Here is a 17,659-nt window from a genome sequence, read left to right on the forward strand (position 1 = left end):
CAGATAGGCTTCCAAAAATCAGCTCAATTGGTACTGAAAGTTATCCTGCAATAGTTTTCAGATTTTGGCCTCTCAAAAACAAACAAGCAAAAGGTCACATACAAAGATATAAAAAGGAGTCAGGCATCCCAGGTATGAACTTGGCCAGAAGAAACAGAACAGAGAAAGTTTTATTCCCATGGTAATTGTATCATCCCCTCCTTTCAAAAGACTTTTCAGGCCAGCCAATGTATCCCTCGCCCTGAGTACCTGTCTCTTACAGATGGGAAGAAGCAACAGCTGAATTACTTGGGTTATGACTGCTCACACAGCCTGCAGGCTCTGACAGTCTATCTGCTTAAGTTATGCAGCTCTGACCTTTCTTGCACTTCAAGGAAGGTGAGGACCTCTGATGTCTCCCAAAATGTCTCGACATCACTACCACAGCAGGTTTTGTGCCAAGGCTTCTAACTAGTGGATGAACCGGAATCTTGTTTCACATTTTCTGAGTAAGTCTGGTTTTGGTTTCCTCTGACAAAGTAAATTTTGATTTTTTTTTTTTTTTTCTTTTATGAACAACAGTGACAACAGAAGCCTCTCAAACTCAACTTTCCAGTAATTTCTGTATCATACCTACTGATACTCTGTAATGGCAGTCTTAGTTCATAAAATAATGAGTTTTTTAGATGTATGTGTGGGTTGAAAGTTCTTGAGACAGACTCCAGTTATGTTGGTTTGTCTCTCCTCTGGTGTTATCCACACCTTCTTTTCCCACACTATATTAGATACAACTTTTAGCATTTGTGCCTCTTTACCCACTGTTACTTCCTCTAAAACATTTGCATCTTTCTGACATATGGCAACAGTGCCTTGGCATATGCTTTTCAAGGGGAGATGTCACCAGTTCTGCAACTACAGGTGGGATGCCATAAAAGCAGCATCCTCCCATAGTGGCACAATTTCCATGCTTGCAGCTGGTGCCTGGCATTGCGGATTACTGAACTGAAGTGACACCAAGGGAAGGATTGATCTTTACACCTTACAAACGATAAAAAGGGAAGAGATGTGGTTAGTTGACAGATTCCTGTTTTAAGCAGCATCCTCTCTTCCAGCTTCAGACTTGTTCACTGGTTTTACCATCATGGCTGCTTTCTTCATGAAAGGAAAGGCAAACCAGTCCCAAAACACTTCTTAAACACATTATTAGAGCTCACACTGATTATCAAGCTAAGAAGAAACCACTTCTCAACTCACCCAGAGGAACTGTAAATGTCTTTTTTGCAAACTCAGGGTAGCATGGTACCCTCAGGAATCAAACACAGTGTAGGCCTCTTAAACTCCCTCTAACTGCAAAGTCAAATTGAATTACGGGGATTTCCGGAAGGTAAGGCACATATGCACAAAGAGTAGGAGAGAGAGTAGGAGCTGCCATGCAATTAGATGACTGGCAGTATGAGCTTCTAGAATAATTTTAGGTTCAGATTCTACCTATGTCACTCAGACTATGAAACACATTTCTGATAAAGGTAAATGCATCACTCCCTTCTAATAATTCTGTAGGATGATGATTTTTAATTTTAACCTCTAGCTATTGAAAGGCAATAAGACTAAGAAACCCACAATACATTTTTAAAGTTAAAAAGTTCTAGAGAGTTCTAAAGTTCTTCAGAGCTAGACACGATTTTTGGAATTTTCCTCAAAATTTAAGTACAGTGCCAGAATTTTTTTTTTTTTTTTTTTTTTTTTTTTTTTTTGTGCTCAAACCTGGCAGTGCTGTCAGACCTCCAGTTTAGGATTCAGACAGAACAGACAACATGAAGTTGTGCACAATGGACAAAGTGGTGCAGTAGCTGAATCAGAGCCAGGAATCTTCCCACTTCTGCCAATCCTACCACCCTGAGAATTCCCCCAGCCCAGAAATTCCCTGCTATTTACAGTAATTTACAGGTGTCTGTGACAGGAAATTTAGCTAATAATAGTGAAAGCAATTCTGTACTTAACTTGTACATGAAATTTGGAAAGAGATTTTTTCACTCCAAAGCTGTTCCCAAAACAAGGCTGAAAAACAACCCAATTATATCATAAACCTGCACTGTCAGTCACACAAAAACAAGGGATGAGTCTAATTAAATCCTTTACATGCACTTTTTTCCCCCATGTCAAACTCAATCATTAATGCCGTAACAACCAGTCATTCTCTTCCAGCTGACAGTGAAGAAATGATTGTACTTGTGGAAGAAAAGAGACTGCAGTGTAGCTTAGAGGTCTGCAATCTACCAGGAGAAAGATTTCAAAGGAGAAAGATGGGGAATTATACCATTCAACCAGGTGATATAATGGGGCTTGTACTCAGTAAATGCTGTAAGGAATATGCCACGTAGACCAAAGAAACAGAGCTGGTCTGAGTTCATATTTTAGGTTCTTTTCTTGATTTGGTAAGATAGTGTATTATTAAATAAATATATCAATATTTAAGTATACATTAAGATTGAAATCTATTTTAAAATTAGGTTTACTTTGTTTAATGATTACCAAAGATGACAAATCATAAAATATAAAACAATACACATTTTTTTTTAGGATTTTCATATAACTTTAAACCTTAAAATTTTCATTTTACATTCACACTAACCCAAGCCTACAATTCATTCAACGTATGTTTTACTGTAGAGTGCTTTAGGAAGAGCAATTTCTTGCCACAGCTCAGGTTCCCAGTCAACTGTAGACATCTTTAAAATATAACTCTTCAGTAAAGACAGGATCCTGGCAAGCTAAGTATTCATATTTGCAGCTGTCACTGCTCTCACAATCACTTCTTCACTTGCAATCTTAGACTGCTAAATCCTTCCCAGATATGCAATCCAGAATACTACAAAAATGACTGGTTTAAATGCTATTTTCTCCACATCCCATTTGGATACAATTAAGTAACTTTAAAATTCACTGAAGATTTATTTTTTTATTTTTTTAGCATGCCTTTCTACAAGCAGTTTTTTTGCGAATCCCTAGCTGATACACTACTATCATTACACTACTAACTGGGGTGATCATAATTTATGAGAAAATGCAACTCTATTATGATGAAAACAAAGATAAACTCCGTTACTCTGTGTTGCTGAATTTAATGACATGGTTATTGTGTACATGTAAGGTGTGTTTACCTGTACTTCCTTCCACAATACAACCCATCAAAGTTTTGACAAGGAAGTGCTTTGCAAATTGCTCTTACGTGGACTTCTTTTAAATCAAATTACCTGAAATTGTTATATGTTCTGTAATGTGGAAAAATACTCTTGCCAAAATCCAAGCAAGTGTTGATCTTAGCAGTTTATCCAAACCTATGTTTAGCAGGACTGTCTTTACCCAAAAAGCTTGAGAATATTTTAATTATTAATGCTCTTCAGAACATTTTGGATGATAATCTAGAGACTTGGGGGCTAAAAGCTTACATGGAATGGTCTCTGTGCTACTACATCTATCACATATACTGGAGAATGCCTTGCTTGAAACTCCACTTTTAAATCCCATTCCACAAAATAAGCAGCAGTGACTTTGATGTGGAAAGAGATGATATCACAGTTAGAAATGGTAGCAGTCAAGAAATACTACTTCATAGATGTGTAACAGAGGTTTCCTAAGTACTCTTCACTGAGGCATGTTTTGTAACTGGCTATAAATTTTATTTATCAAATGTGAGATAGCAGATACTGTTTACTGAACATTTAAAACAAGGCATGTGACTCCCCAGAAAAGCAGGAAACAGCTTTCTCATACCACAGGTATTTTTGAGATTTCTATAGTTGTGCATTATGGCAAATGTGTTTTTTGTTTGTTTGTTTTGGGAGCAGGGGGAATATGATTGTTTGATTTTTGTAATGAAAACTAGAGGTCTCCTCTCATTCTTTGCTTTAAAAATCATTGTATTTTTCAAACGTTTTTGAAACTAACGAACAAAACCCGATTCCCAGGGGATCTGTATCTCATGGCTGAAGGAATCTTAAGCTGAATTATTCTTAGGCTGCAGCATGAGTTCATCCCTTATGACACTAGGCACTGTATCCAGAGAGAAATATCATTAGTGGCTATTTAGATAGCTAATAAGGGCATCATTTTACACTTTTAGGAACAACAAAGCATAAGCCAGCACATACATAAATCTCTTAATTCATATACAACATTTAAAATGCTTATATATTGCCAGCATTTGTTAACAGGGTGTGATAAACGAGTTCAGAAAATTTCAGCAGTGAGAAGAATGGGTTGTTGAAAAGTCTTCATCTCTTCCTCCTAATTAAATGACATCCTTGCAAGCTTGAGCTGATGTTGAGTCTGGCTACAGGTTTATGAAAGTAATAATCAGTCCATAAATTAAAACAGTAAAGGTGTGGAAATAGTACCAAATAAATTCTTATCATTTTTAAGTGACAGGTCAATAGCCTGTTTGGTGGGGGAAAAAAAAAAAAAAAAAAAGTTTGTATTTTTCTATTAATGTACACCAAGATCTCTAAATGGCATGTAAATGGATGTCAAATATGTTTTGCCTTATTTTACAAAGACACATATTATACCTAGGAATCATATGAAATTATGAAGTCAGATTTTCCAACAAGAAATAAATATAGAGGCAATTTATCAGTCCCCACAGGAAATTAGTCACAATATTACTTGTATTTTTCTTATGTATTGTTAATAATCATGCATATTAAAACATTTATGTTATAATTCATGAGATTTAGACACTAAAGAAATTCTGAAAATGGATATACAATTTTAGAAGCTCATAAATATACATGACAAAATCCCCATAAATAGCAACATATCTATCCAGCTAAGAAATGTGCTACTTTAGTGTTTTTATAATCATGCACTAAAATGAGATGAGGTATCTACCAGTAGTTGTTGGGAAATTGGATATATACACACATACCCTTGAATGTCAGAAATGATGGCCAATGGCCAACTAGTGGCACTGGATTGAAAGCCTCTTAAAATCAGTGGAATGAGCCAAACTTCAAAATGCTCAGATTAATTCTTCTGTGACGTTCTAAAAAAGAAAAAAATATATATATAATAACAATAATAATGAGAAAAAGCAGGTATTGGAGTGTTACTATGAAGAGCCACTCAAATTACAAGGTTGGGTTGACTTTGAATTTCTGTCATAGAACTCACCTCATGTATATAGCAGCTGTGTATAAACAGGCTTGAACATACTGAAGTCTTCTTTGTAATTTAAGGCAGTTCTTCCCAATATAAATGAAGAAAAGTTAGCAAAGATATTAGAGATTTCATAAGAAAATCATGTGTTCCTTCATCCCCAAATATTGCAGCTCTGGTGGATTTCTTTAATGAGGCTTTTTAGCATCTTAAATGTTATCATTTTAAGAAGTGATTTCACAATGAAATGGGATGTTTATTTTTTTTCCTAAAAAAAAAAAAAAAGGTTATGCAGAATTTCCAAAACACTATTTCCCTGAAGAAAAATATGCTGCAGAAAATTTCTCTAAAGCTCAACTAGAGCTTTATGAATACTATTTAGTAAGCTTTTAGGTTTTGCTCTAAAATGTGATATTTTCATTAGATCAGAAACAAAAATTACCTGAAAATTACATATTCTCCACCTATGCATTATTTTTGCCTTATTTATATATGTCATGTTAAGACTAATTGAAGGTGTCTGTCAAAAAGAAGTAGAATTCTGTGTCCAGCTGTTTCAGTCAACACAGTCAGGAGCAAGCCTGTGCTACCTGGGTGACCTGCTTTCTGTCTGAGGCCTCAGTCACTTTAGCCATCATCAGAATAACAGAACATGCACAGTGAGTTCACTGAACTGGGAGGTACCCATGAGTAAACCTTCATATACAGTGCTCTAGATACCAGCTCCTTTTATTTTTCCTTATAAGAATAAAACAGACACTTATTAATGTCTTTTTAAATTAAACAAGAACATACTAACAATTTTATCACTTTCTTTTCCTCGTTTATGCATGTATTCACATATGTCACACACACACACAAAAAAAGTAATTTATCAGTCATGCAACAATGGAAACTTCATCATCAGTGGAATCTCAACAGAAAATAGCTTTCTTCTTCTTCTTTCTGTTTCAATGGGTTTTGAAAGTGCAAATTCTCTTACTGTGTTGCCCTGCTAGCACATATCCTTTTGCTTTTCTATGCCTTTTATATAAGATACACTCCTGTTCAGTGCAGAGGTCTGTTCACAGTACACAACGAATGCTTATGAGTGCAAAAGTCAGCAATATGACCCTATGGCACATTGTATAAACCGAACCAAGCAGGCACACAGTTGAAAAACAGTAGGAGGCAGCAATGCAACCTTAGCAGTCCCTACTCATGCTACTCTAATTTCTAGTTCTTGTGTGAGGTTTATTGCTCCTAAATTCTATCTTTGTTGATTTCTGCTTGTAGGGTGGTACAGGTTTATTGCCTGGCATATCTCTGACACCACTCACAGCAACAGCTCTATGCAGACAGAAGGGTTTTTTTCAGGGAAGACAGAAGCCTCTTCAAAGTAATGACTTTGAATCCTTGGTTCTAGTGAAATCCCAATTAGGAGTGCACTGATCTCCTTACTACAGCTAGGACTTCAACCAACCACCATGAGTCACTGTAAAATTCTGTACTTGGTAGACAAGTAATTTAATCAATAAATCCTCTAGAGATTTTTGCTGTTGTTTTGTGTTAGTTTAAGTTAATATGCACAACAACATTGCTGATCAGGGGGTCCTGCAACTCCTATGTTATCTGTACATTTCTGCTCTTAGAGAACTGGTTCAAGCATGCATGTAGCTAAATGATAAACCAGTCTGAGGAAATGATCCATCTGATGATCCACTCAGAAAAATGGCAACAACAACAACAAAACTATCAAAGGTTACAATGAGGAGGATGCCTACTTCTGCCAGTAGAGGTAAGGAATTAGGCTGGAGAGGGAAATAAGTGGCGCCACATCACAGCTTCAGCAGATTGGACGATCACAGTGCTGTTCCTTACCTTATACCATTTCTTCCACATTTTACTTCTTTTTACTTCATGATCTAACAGGTGCCTCTTCCAGAGTTTCTGTCTGTAGATATGACAATTAAGGACAATTAAGAAAATGTGTAAGAAAATAATCAAACTGTGAGCTTGTATTTCACAACAATTCACTGTTCTTAGAGCTGTACATTCTTTAGAATCTCTTCTTGATGAGATACAATGTTAGAACACACAGCAAAATAAAGAAAAGATTCATTTTCTTGCAAAAATGCTCAAGCTAGAACTAGGACCTTATAAAAGTCTTAGAAAAATCCTGCAAGGCACTGAAAAATGTTCTGAGCAGTCTGATTCTAAGGTCATGCACCCAGCATTCTAGAAGACTTTGGTTCAGTCTCTCTTCTAAATTAGGCAACACAGAAAGCTGGACCTGCACTTTCTACAAGCTAGGTAACTGCCCTAAACATTGTTCTCCCAGCTGCCTGGGGAAAGGATGGGCCTTGCTGTTTCGTGCATTGTTCTCCACTAGAAAACTTTTGGTGAAACTCGTACATCACCACAAGAGCTTTTCAGTTTAAATGAATCTTTGCTTTCTGATGAATCTTTTCTTTTCTTGCCACTAAGTCAGGAAGATAAAAAGAGATACCACCGTGTTCTGAAAAACATGAGATGTTTATTGTTCAGGTTTGACAAAGCCTGGCTTGGATGGAAGGTGGAAAAAAATGAACAACTGAAGTGTTTTCACATTTCACAAGGAAAAAGGAGTTTATTCCCCAAACCAGCCGCATCCTCTGCTCTATTTTGGTGGACCCAAGAAAAAATAATAATAAAGGAAATGGAGGGGACAGGTGAGAACTGTTCTTATTCTGGCTTTGAAGCAGAGATAGGAAGCTTATGAGGGACTTGCAAGATGCAATGTTTCTACCCATACTACTACACATGGATCATCTTAGTGACGAAACATGGCCTGTATGAGAGAAAATAACATAGCTTCAGACGGCCAGGGCTTGTGCAAGAAAATGGAAGAAGTATGTAGAGAAAAAAAGGTGGATGAAACTCAAGGCTGGTAACAGAGGTTCCATCACAGCCATTCCATATATCCCTCATAGGAGTCACAGGCAGTGAGCTTGCATGGGGAAGACTGACAGTATTGCACTAAGGCCTTGGATGATTTGAGGCTTGCCATGTTTGATGGCTGGTAACCCTTTTGACTAATGCCTCCTCCAACAGTGTTTGATGAGACTCTTGGGAGGGCTATCTTCTCTAGGTCCTGGGTTCTTGTAAGTCCATGGTGCGATCTGCCTCATGGGTGCTTCTCCTGAATGGTCAAATCAAGGATAACATCACATTTGCCATTCTGAGGAAATGTTTAATGGTTCCCTGAGGCTCTCAGATTACCTATCTTGAAGGCTAAAATGTATCTGCAGTCTGACAGTTATTACTGAAGGAGTAACAGACAGCGAGGGATCATTCAGTTGAATTTTGGAGGAGTATAGAAAAAAAAACAAAACACACACACACAAAAACAAGAATAACACAAGCAGAAGTGGTAGCAGGAACTGTTACTATGTGGCACTTAGAAATCATAGAATCATAGAATATCCTGAGTTGGAAGGGACCCTTAAGGATCATCAAGTCCAACTCTTTGACACCGCACAAGTCTACCCAAAAGTTCAGACCATGTGACTAAGTGCACAGTCCAATCTCTTCTTAAATTCAGTCAGGCTCGGTGCAGTGACCACTTCCCTGGGGAGCCTGTTCCAGTGTGCAACCACTGTCTCTGTGAAGAACCCCCTCCTGATATCAAGCCTAAACTTCCCCTGCCTCAGCTTAACTCCATTCCCGCGGGTCCTGTCGCTGGTGTTAATGGAGAAAAGGTCTCCTGCCTCTCGACACCCCCTTACGAGGAAGTTGTAGACTGCGATGAGGTCTCCCCTCAGCCTCCTCTTCTCCAGGCTGAACAGGCCCAGTGCCCTCAGCCGTTCCTCGTACGTCTTCCCCTCCAGGCCTTTCACCATCTTCATAGCCCTCCTCTGGACACTCTCCAACAGTTTCATGTTCTTTTTATACTGTGGTGCCCAGAACTGCACACAGTACTCGAGGTGAGGCCGCACCAGCGCAGAGTAGAGCGGGACAATCACCTCCCTTGACCTACTAGCGATGCCGTGCTTGATGCACCCCAGGACACGGTTGGCCCTCCTGGCTGCCAGGGCACACTGCCGGCTCATATTCAACTTGCTGTCTACCACGACCCCCAGATCCCTCTCTTCTAGGCTGCTCTCCAGCGTCTCATCGCCCAGTCTGTACGTGCAGCCAGGGTTTCCCCGTCCCAGGTGCAGGACCCGGCACTTGCTCCTATTGAACTTCATGTGGTTGGCGATCGCCCAGCTCTCCAACCTATCCAGATCCCTCTGCAAGGCCTTTCCACCCTCAACAGAGTCCACAACTCCTCCAAGTTTGGTGTCATCAGCAAACTTGCTCAAAATACCTTCTATTCCTACATCCAGATCGTTTATAAAAATATTGAAAAGTACCGGCCCTAAAATGGAGCCTTGAGGGACCCCACTAGTGACCGCCCGCCAGCCTGACGCAGCGCCATGACCCTTCATATCAACAGTCTGACTAATGCATGACTCAAATTAAAAATAATTGTTTGGATAAAAACAAGTTGCATGGAACTTCAGTAACACGTATACAATTTTTTTCTGTACAAACTAGAAGCCATTTATTTCATTAAACCTTATAAATTATTGACCTTTGACCAAAAAGTGGACATAATATATTACCCAGTGGTATACTTCAACCACTATTTTATAGCTGTGACCAAATTTAGATCTTGCTTATAGATTTGCTCTTCTACTAACATATCTTAATATTACAATCAATTCCTCAGAAAAGGCAGTTCAGAGACTTCTGCAAACACCAAGCTGAATTAAATCTTAGTAGTTCTAACCTCAGAGCTTAATTGATTACAGTGAAGATTAAAGCAGACATATTTCAGCTCCAAGATTTATTGGTTACTATACCAGAGATAGGTTTCTATCACACTAGGGTCAATAAAGACTTCATACGCTTGCAAATAGCAAGGAAATACAATATAATTGTATTCAGAGTTAGAGGAATATCAACAAGAAAGAACTGTGAATATGTGTAGCTAGCAGAAAAGGTGTTACAGGTTTAAGAATTGAAAAATGAATTGAAAGCACTACAGAAAAATGATTCTAGATCTATAAATTGCTTCTGATTTAGAGCAAGCATGATGCACACAAATGGGTGAGATATAACCCAGTTCTCATAACAGAACTTAAATTACTTTGTTGTTGAGTTACTGATTAAAATACCATTCCATTTAAATATTAAACAATATAATAACTTGGTACATTATAAATAATAAGGATGACTTTTAGAAACCAGAGAAATATTTAGAGGCTTTATGCTACCTGACCCTTACCGCAATGCATTAGCAACCAAGAAGTAACCTTAATCAGCTCAGCAAATGCTTTCAGGAAAAGCCTGCCTGAAAGGAGTTTTGCAGAAGCAGATGATTAAGTTATTTCTTTGCCAGTCTTTCAGTGGCTAACAGTGGCTTCATCTGCTTCTTGGACCTTTGCAGAAAGTGAATGTTTGAGAAACATTTCTATATACAATTTGAGAATTATCTGTGTTTTGAATATATCAGTATTCACATACAATAAATGCTGCCAACAGGGCTACATTGGCCATTTCCCAATGAGGATATCCCCTACAGAAGATAAAAAATACTTAAGTGCCCATCTGGTTGAAAACAAACTGGGATGACAAGCTGGATGAAATTTAAGGATGTCACATTGTCTGAAATCACACAAGAATAAAATATATGAAAAAAAAAAAAAAAAGCTATAGAAATGAGTATTTTAAAGTAAATGCAGGACTGATACAAGACTGATACAATTGCAGTAAAAAGACCCCAGGAGAAAATGGTTCCCAAAGAAAGCAGCCACAGCTAGTCCCTAATAGTGAAGAACAGTCACATCCAGGACAGGAACATTCTGTCCAAAGAATATCTAATGATGAGAGAACTGGCTCAGAAAGTTGTACGCAAGTCTGTTTATAGTGTTTCACCCATCTTCCTATTTTTCTTGAATTAATTAACATAAAGAACAGTCTTTTATTTTTATTTTTTTTATTTTAAAAATTTTTATTTTATTTTATTTTTAGCCAAATACAGTGTGACAAACCTGTCAGGTCTCACAGAAAGTAATGAGATTAGGAGCAACTACTATGTAGACTTCTCTGAGATCATCACTGGCAGCTATTTTTACCTTTGTCAGAGATTTAAATTCCAATGCATGATATTTAATTTAAAATTCTTAAAACTCATACATCTTTTTTTCCTGTGTTTTTGTTTGGTTTAGAGACTTGCTTTAAGCATATGAAACCTCCTTTTACTGTTGTGCTGTTAAAAACTGTTCTTTCATAGCTATTGCCTACCTGTAGTGCGAAAACAAAGGTTAGCAACACTGATTACAGTTTTTATAGTCACAGGATTCCAATAATAAAAAACGACAGTCCCTGTCCAAAGACATTATAAATTGAGTGAATGATTACAATCTAAATATAAACCAGGGCATCCATGATAATTGCTAATGTTTTCTAAATTAGATTCACACAAGCATATACTTTGTAGGTAGTGTTGAACTCTCTCATAGGAGTGCATCCACCAGAAAACAGAACAGCTCAGAAGATGTGAATGATTCACATGCATCATCAGGAACAACAACAAGATCCCAATGCATTTAGTCATATTTCACTGCCTCCTACATAATTAATTTAATTTATTTGCTATACTCTCAATCCACTTCTCTATTAGTTCCAAAAGAACTGAGGCTTGAAAGTCATTGTTGTATGCTATCTAGTGGTAGATCTAGGTTCCAATGGATAAAGGAATACGTCATGACAGTAAAATATGCAGAGACATGATGTGGTGGGAATTGTTTCAGCTAGCTGTGACCACCCACCTTTTTGCACCAGTTATTCTGGCTCCTTCTTTAGTCAATGAGTCTCTCTGAGGAGAGGAAGAAATGCCCTCTGGCATTGATTGTGTGTTGGTTTTGGATCCTTTAAGTCCCTCTAATTCCCTTTGTCTGAGCATGCTGAATGAAAGGCACACTAGGCACAGAGCCTCTAGTAAAATTTAGGACATTGTAGTCTGGGTCCAAAGGCTTTCATTTACTAGAATCAACCTTATAGACCAGAAATAGTTTTGGAATGGAATGCAAGCAAATTTCATTTTATTTTAGTAATTTTAGTTGCTAATAATACCACAAGTTCAGTTCATTATCAAATATTGCAGTGGGACAACCAAGACTGGGCGTTTGTCAATCTGAATGTGTTATTGCCAAACGAATAACAACACGCCCAGTGCCTGATTTATTTTTCTAGTAATAAACTACATTAAATTACTTCGCCATGCACCTTGACTTTAAAAGCTGTTACAAACTGCATGGTGGCACAGAAAATATGCTTATTTAAATCACAAGTGACACTAAGCAGGGAGGGGCTGCAAGCATATTGGAGGACAGGTTAACAATTCAAAATGATTTTGACGCATTGAGAAAATACTCCATGAAAAAAAAATAAGATGCCATTCAAAAAAGACAGGCGTTTGACCCTTGGGCAGGAAAACCAAACTACGAACATACTGGATAAGGAGCAATTCACTAGACAACAGTCACACTGAAAGGAACCTATGAACTGTAATGTTTCAAAGACTGAAACAATAATTCCAAGCTACTAAAAATAAAAAAATGATAAGGTTAAAAGGAGATGCCTAAATCAGAATATTTTCTATTGGATATGGGACAAAGTCCTCCCACTTCACAGGCTGAGACCACAGTATCAGCTGTTGTTCATTTTGAGAACTATACTTAGGAAAGGTAAGGATAATGGTATGTAATGGTATGAAGTGTAATTGTCTTATTCCTCAGTATGTATATTTCTTTTAATTCAAAAATGTCCAGATTTTTTTTTCTACAAAATGCCATTGCTAACTATATTTCTGAATATTAGAAAAAAATCACCTTCTGAATTATTGTTTCATATTTAATACAAAAGTGGCCAAAAATTAATCTTCTGTCACAACATCCTGGAATTTATTATTGTTTTTAATCAAACTTGAAATAACTGTTACTGCTATATCCATTCTATGCATAAAATAACATTAAAAATGCATGTGAAAATAGTGGAATACTTCATTCCAATTACTGACCTGAAAGGAAATTTTTAATTTCATCCAGACATTAGCTGAGCTGGCCTATCTGAGTCACTTTGTTGTCCAGAGGGAACCACAAAACCATGTCCCTCTTTGGCCAGCTTTCAGTTCCCATTACTTATTGTTGGCTCAAACAGACAAAAGCTAAGGTCGATCAGAAATAAATTATTTCCTGACAGTGAATTTTACTGACATAGATTTTTCTTTTGCAGAAACTCTGAAGTTAGAAGAAAACCAGTTTAGTGCTGAGAAAGCATATGAAATGAAACCACAGATCTTCAGATTTTTCTCTTCGAGGAAAAAAAAAATCTTCCATCATGACTAATGTTACTTATCATCTTCCAGAGCTAGAGGTCTATCTTTAAATCCTTATGCACGCAGACTCGCCCACATGAAGCTTAGATAAACCAACAATGCTAGAGAATCTTTTTTTTTCTTTTCTCTCTCTCTCTCTCTCTTTTTTTTTTTTTTTTTCTTCAAAAAGATCCTATTCTGTATCATCTCTTCATCACCCTGCTGACTCATTAAAACAGAAAAGGTCACGCTATGAATTTGGTTTGAATGTAACAACAGCTTTTGGGGACTTCCAATTCTTTTCCAGTAAGATTCAGATTTTGCAGCTTGAGTGTGAAGGAGAGCTCTACCACTGACTTTCAAAGGTACATTTGCAGATCAGCTTATTATAATTTGCACTGCATTATTAATGCTGAGATGACTGATTAATTCAAAACGTGTGTGCTGGTTCTATCAGAGCATACTGTGCTCTACAGAGCAAATGAAATCGGAGCAGATTGAGAGGGGCAGAACTTGAACAACTTCTTTGCTGACCCCTGCAGGCACAAGCTGATTCTGTCAATTTTTACTTTTGACTACATCTGTTTTGTACACTTTTTGCACAACACAGAGCTCAGGAGGAAATTAAATATGGCCTAAATCTACATTTTAATACAATTCTAATGCACTGCACTATTCCTAGTAATAATCTCCCCCCCACAGAAAGAACTGATGCATGTTATCAAGCATGAATATATTTAATGATTTGAAATGAAATGAGTTCATTAAAATATTCGTTCACCTCAAAATAGTATTAAGCCAGAGGAACAGAGAGGAAATCATTTTGCCAGGTTTTTCAAACAGAATAATAGAAATTTAGGCATCTGATGTAAATTCTGATATTCACATTTCACTTTTCAAAATTTAAAGAAATGTTTATTTTTTCTTTACATTTTGATGAATCCACCCTTTTAGGGTGTATCTGTATCATTTGTACTTACCATAATGAAGATTTATGTTTCCCAAACTTTATGCTGGCTGGGCTTCTTCCCTGGCATCCTCTTCCTGCACTGTTTGCCACTTCTTCCAGCCCTTCTGGGCTGCCTCTCTCCCTCCAACTCTAGAGCCACCCCACTTATTTGCTTCTTTAAATTCATGCCCCTATTTCTGCAGGGAGCAGAGACAATAGTGCTTAATTTTTCTTAGGTATAGTAATAGGCAGACATTTGCTTTTGTCTCCATATTGATATATCCAGATATATTTTCCAGATATATCTCCACATATATCTTCCAAGACTCCTACTGTTCCTTTCTCTACCTTCACATTGCATTTCCTTCCTACTCCTCCTGGCAAATGTGTTTAACTCTGGTTCAGCTCATCACACCTGCGTCTCACCTTACCTTGGGACAACGCACCCGGCCAAGCCCACTGCTGGACTGCTGAGCCCACTCTGTCCCAGTGCACTCTGCACAGTTACCACTACTTAACACCCCCTCCCTAGCAAGCAGCTACATCCACTGGGGAGAGCTCAGTAATCATCATCCTTCGATGATATTACTGTGAGGCCATCATCCTCTGCTGCATCTATTTTATGCAAATTGCAAGTAGATGGATCAAAGTAAACAACTGAACATTTGACAACTTTTTTTGAGTTGTAAAAGATCAAGAGATCTTTTTAATGGAAACTCCTACCCATAATTTAGAGTGGCAGCTAAAAACCAACCAACAAAACCAACAAAAAGTACCTGACGTATTCAGCTTGTTTTGGAAGCCAGATATACAGTTTTACCAGAGGGAAGAACCAGTGTGAATTTCTAATGATATACATTTCCTCTGGGAAAATACATAAAGCAATGTTATTTTTACAACAGGAGGTATGAAATCTTAGAGAATGAAAAAAACTTTTTTTTTTTTGTTACTGTAAGAATCTATATGTTGAAACTGTTTACATCATGAAACTTGGTACCTTTCTGAAGCAGATGAGTAATAAAAGACAAGTGACTGTGATTCCTTTCTCCTTAAGTGATCACAGAACAATTCTTCAATGTACACAGACCTCTGAGAAGTTGGATTTGAAGAGCATTAGTGCCATACAAACAAGAACACATTATTAAGACAAGTGTGCATGACATAAATAGGCAATGGCCTCATTAGCTTCTTGAAACCTGGACTGTTATTTCTCAGACACTTACTCTTTCAATATAAATCACAATTCAGGATAAATCACAACACAAGATAACAAGAGTTTAGTATAATTATTGGTACTATCTGTACGTCAGCAAAGTCTGGGTTGCTACTCCATATGAACTAAATTCATTGGGGAAAAAAGTCCATGTAACTATCTAAACACAGTAAGTCACTGAAGAACAAATGTTATCTTGAAGTACAACTGAAATAGATGGATAAAGATACTAGCCATTGGACAAAAATATTGTAGCTTTAAGTAATTTTAGAATCATTTTTTCCTGTAGCAACAAAAGAAGATTAAAATATTTTTTAAAAATTAAGCTGTGATTACATCTTAGAAAAATGAAGTTTTCATGATTCCGCAGGTATACCTCCATGTGGGTATACCCATATATACATATATGTGAGGAGGACCAGTCAGATCTCAGCTTTCAGTTGGCGTTTTTTACCTGATTATTCTACTTCCTTCCTTTGACATTGCATTGGACTAGACACCACATTCAAGGCAAATATAAAATTACAGCAAAAGAAAACTTCAGTTACTATATTTGGATCCATCCTCACATGAATAAAAATGAAAATTCACTGCTCACAAATCAATCAGTGCCTGAGTCTCTTTGACTGAAGGCAAGATTTCTTGATGTAAGCAAACAAAGGTGAATAAATTTATGGGCTACCTGTAAATCCAAAAGGTATTCATACTGAATTAAAGCTATGAAAAGGAAAATTACTTCTGAAACTCAGGAAATATTTTAATGTGTTCTGTTAAACAAGGACAAGCACACCCATGAAAGCAGTGTTTAGTTACACTTTTTTAACTGGGTGGGCAAACTAATTCTAAGCATCCTTTAGTGCTTAATTTTGCCTTGGCTATAATACAGGAATGGTATTTTGCTTCCCATTGTTTCTATAATTCTAAGATGAACTTAAAAATTACTCAACTTTCACCACTCCTGTCTCAATTAGCACTTTTCTATCATGCAACTTACAGCTTATTTTTTAACATCAGATACTAAAACTGAATATATCACATACTACATTCTCATTCCTTGGTGTTTCATGTGAGTTTTTCTTTGTCAAATCTGTCTTTTTGTCAAGTACTTTTTACAGAAAATACCTGCTCCGAGTTTTCCAATGTGAAACAACTTGTAGGCATGCAACAGACAGCAGGAAGATGCGCACACAGCTGAAAGTACCTTTTAGAACCATTAGATACCTAATGGCATCCTTATGAGCTTAAAACCAGAAAAACAGAACTCAAATGTCTTCTCCAAACTTTATAGTGGCATCTAAAAAAGTGTAATTTCCTTCTTCAGAAATGTGTTTATTTTTCCAAGCAGTATTGCACTTTCCAGATCTATTAGCTACTGGACATGGAAAAATAAATAAATATATAAATTTAAAATAAGGTTAACACTGTAAATTTTCACTAAGTAATTACTTTTGTACATCCTCCTTCTCTGTCGTTACTGCCACGGGTCTTAGTCCTGGTCTATGGCAACGAACTGAAAACATCCACTTAAAGGACCATGGCTTGATCTACAAGGACAAATCAACAGATAAATGCTTTCAGAAATTCAGTTTATTGTGTTCTCTGGGAATATTTCTATTGTCATTTCTATTGTCTTATCTTTTTATATGTGCATTTCTCTAATTGTTCAATTTTAACATCCTCTCTAAGCGTATCAGTCATTATTGTATAGCTCTTCACCTTATGAAAAAAGAACAAGTTCCCAGTCAAGTAGACTCTTACAAAAACAGACAAAAGAAGAAAAAAAAAAAAAAAAAAAAAGGAAAATTACAAGATAGTAAGACAATGCTAGATAAAATAACACAGTTCTGTGAGAACAAACTATATATAGTCTTTGTCCTTGTAAATAGCTGCAATCTCCTTAGGATATTTCCCTTTGTGCCTATTCACTCATACAGATGTAACAAAACAAACATTTTATTTTATTAAACATTTTATT

General features: G+C 36.9%; 1 long non-coding RNA gene across 2 annotated transcripts in view; it reads right to left on the reverse strand.

The window, feature by feature from the left end:
• Window positions 1-2,434: 2,434 nt before the first annotated feature.
• LOC137863680 (uncharacterized) overlaps window positions 2,435-17,659 on the reverse strand; it is a 32,305-nt gene continuing 17,080 nt past the window's right edge. Inside the window, exons 2-5 of one of the 2 annotated variants that reach the window (XR_011101033.1) lie at window positions 6,997-7,069; window positions 5,152-5,404; window positions 4,907-5,023; window positions 2,435-4,312 (exon numbers count right to left, since the gene is read on the reverse strand). This is a non-coding gene — a long non-coding RNA (uncharacterized lncRNA). Of the gene's footprint in view, window positions 5,024-5,151; window positions 5,405-6,996; window positions 7,070-17,659 lie in introns of both variants that reach the window. The other variant, XR_011101032.1, reaches the window with a different exon arrangement.

Source organism: Anas acuta, chromosome 13, assembly GCF_963932015.1.
Source record: "Anas acuta chromosome 13, bAnaAcu1.1, whole genome shotgun sequence".
In the NCBI taxonomy this organism is placed as follows: domain Eukaryota; kingdom Metazoa; phylum Chordata; class Aves; order Anseriformes; family Anatidae; genus Anas; species Anas acuta.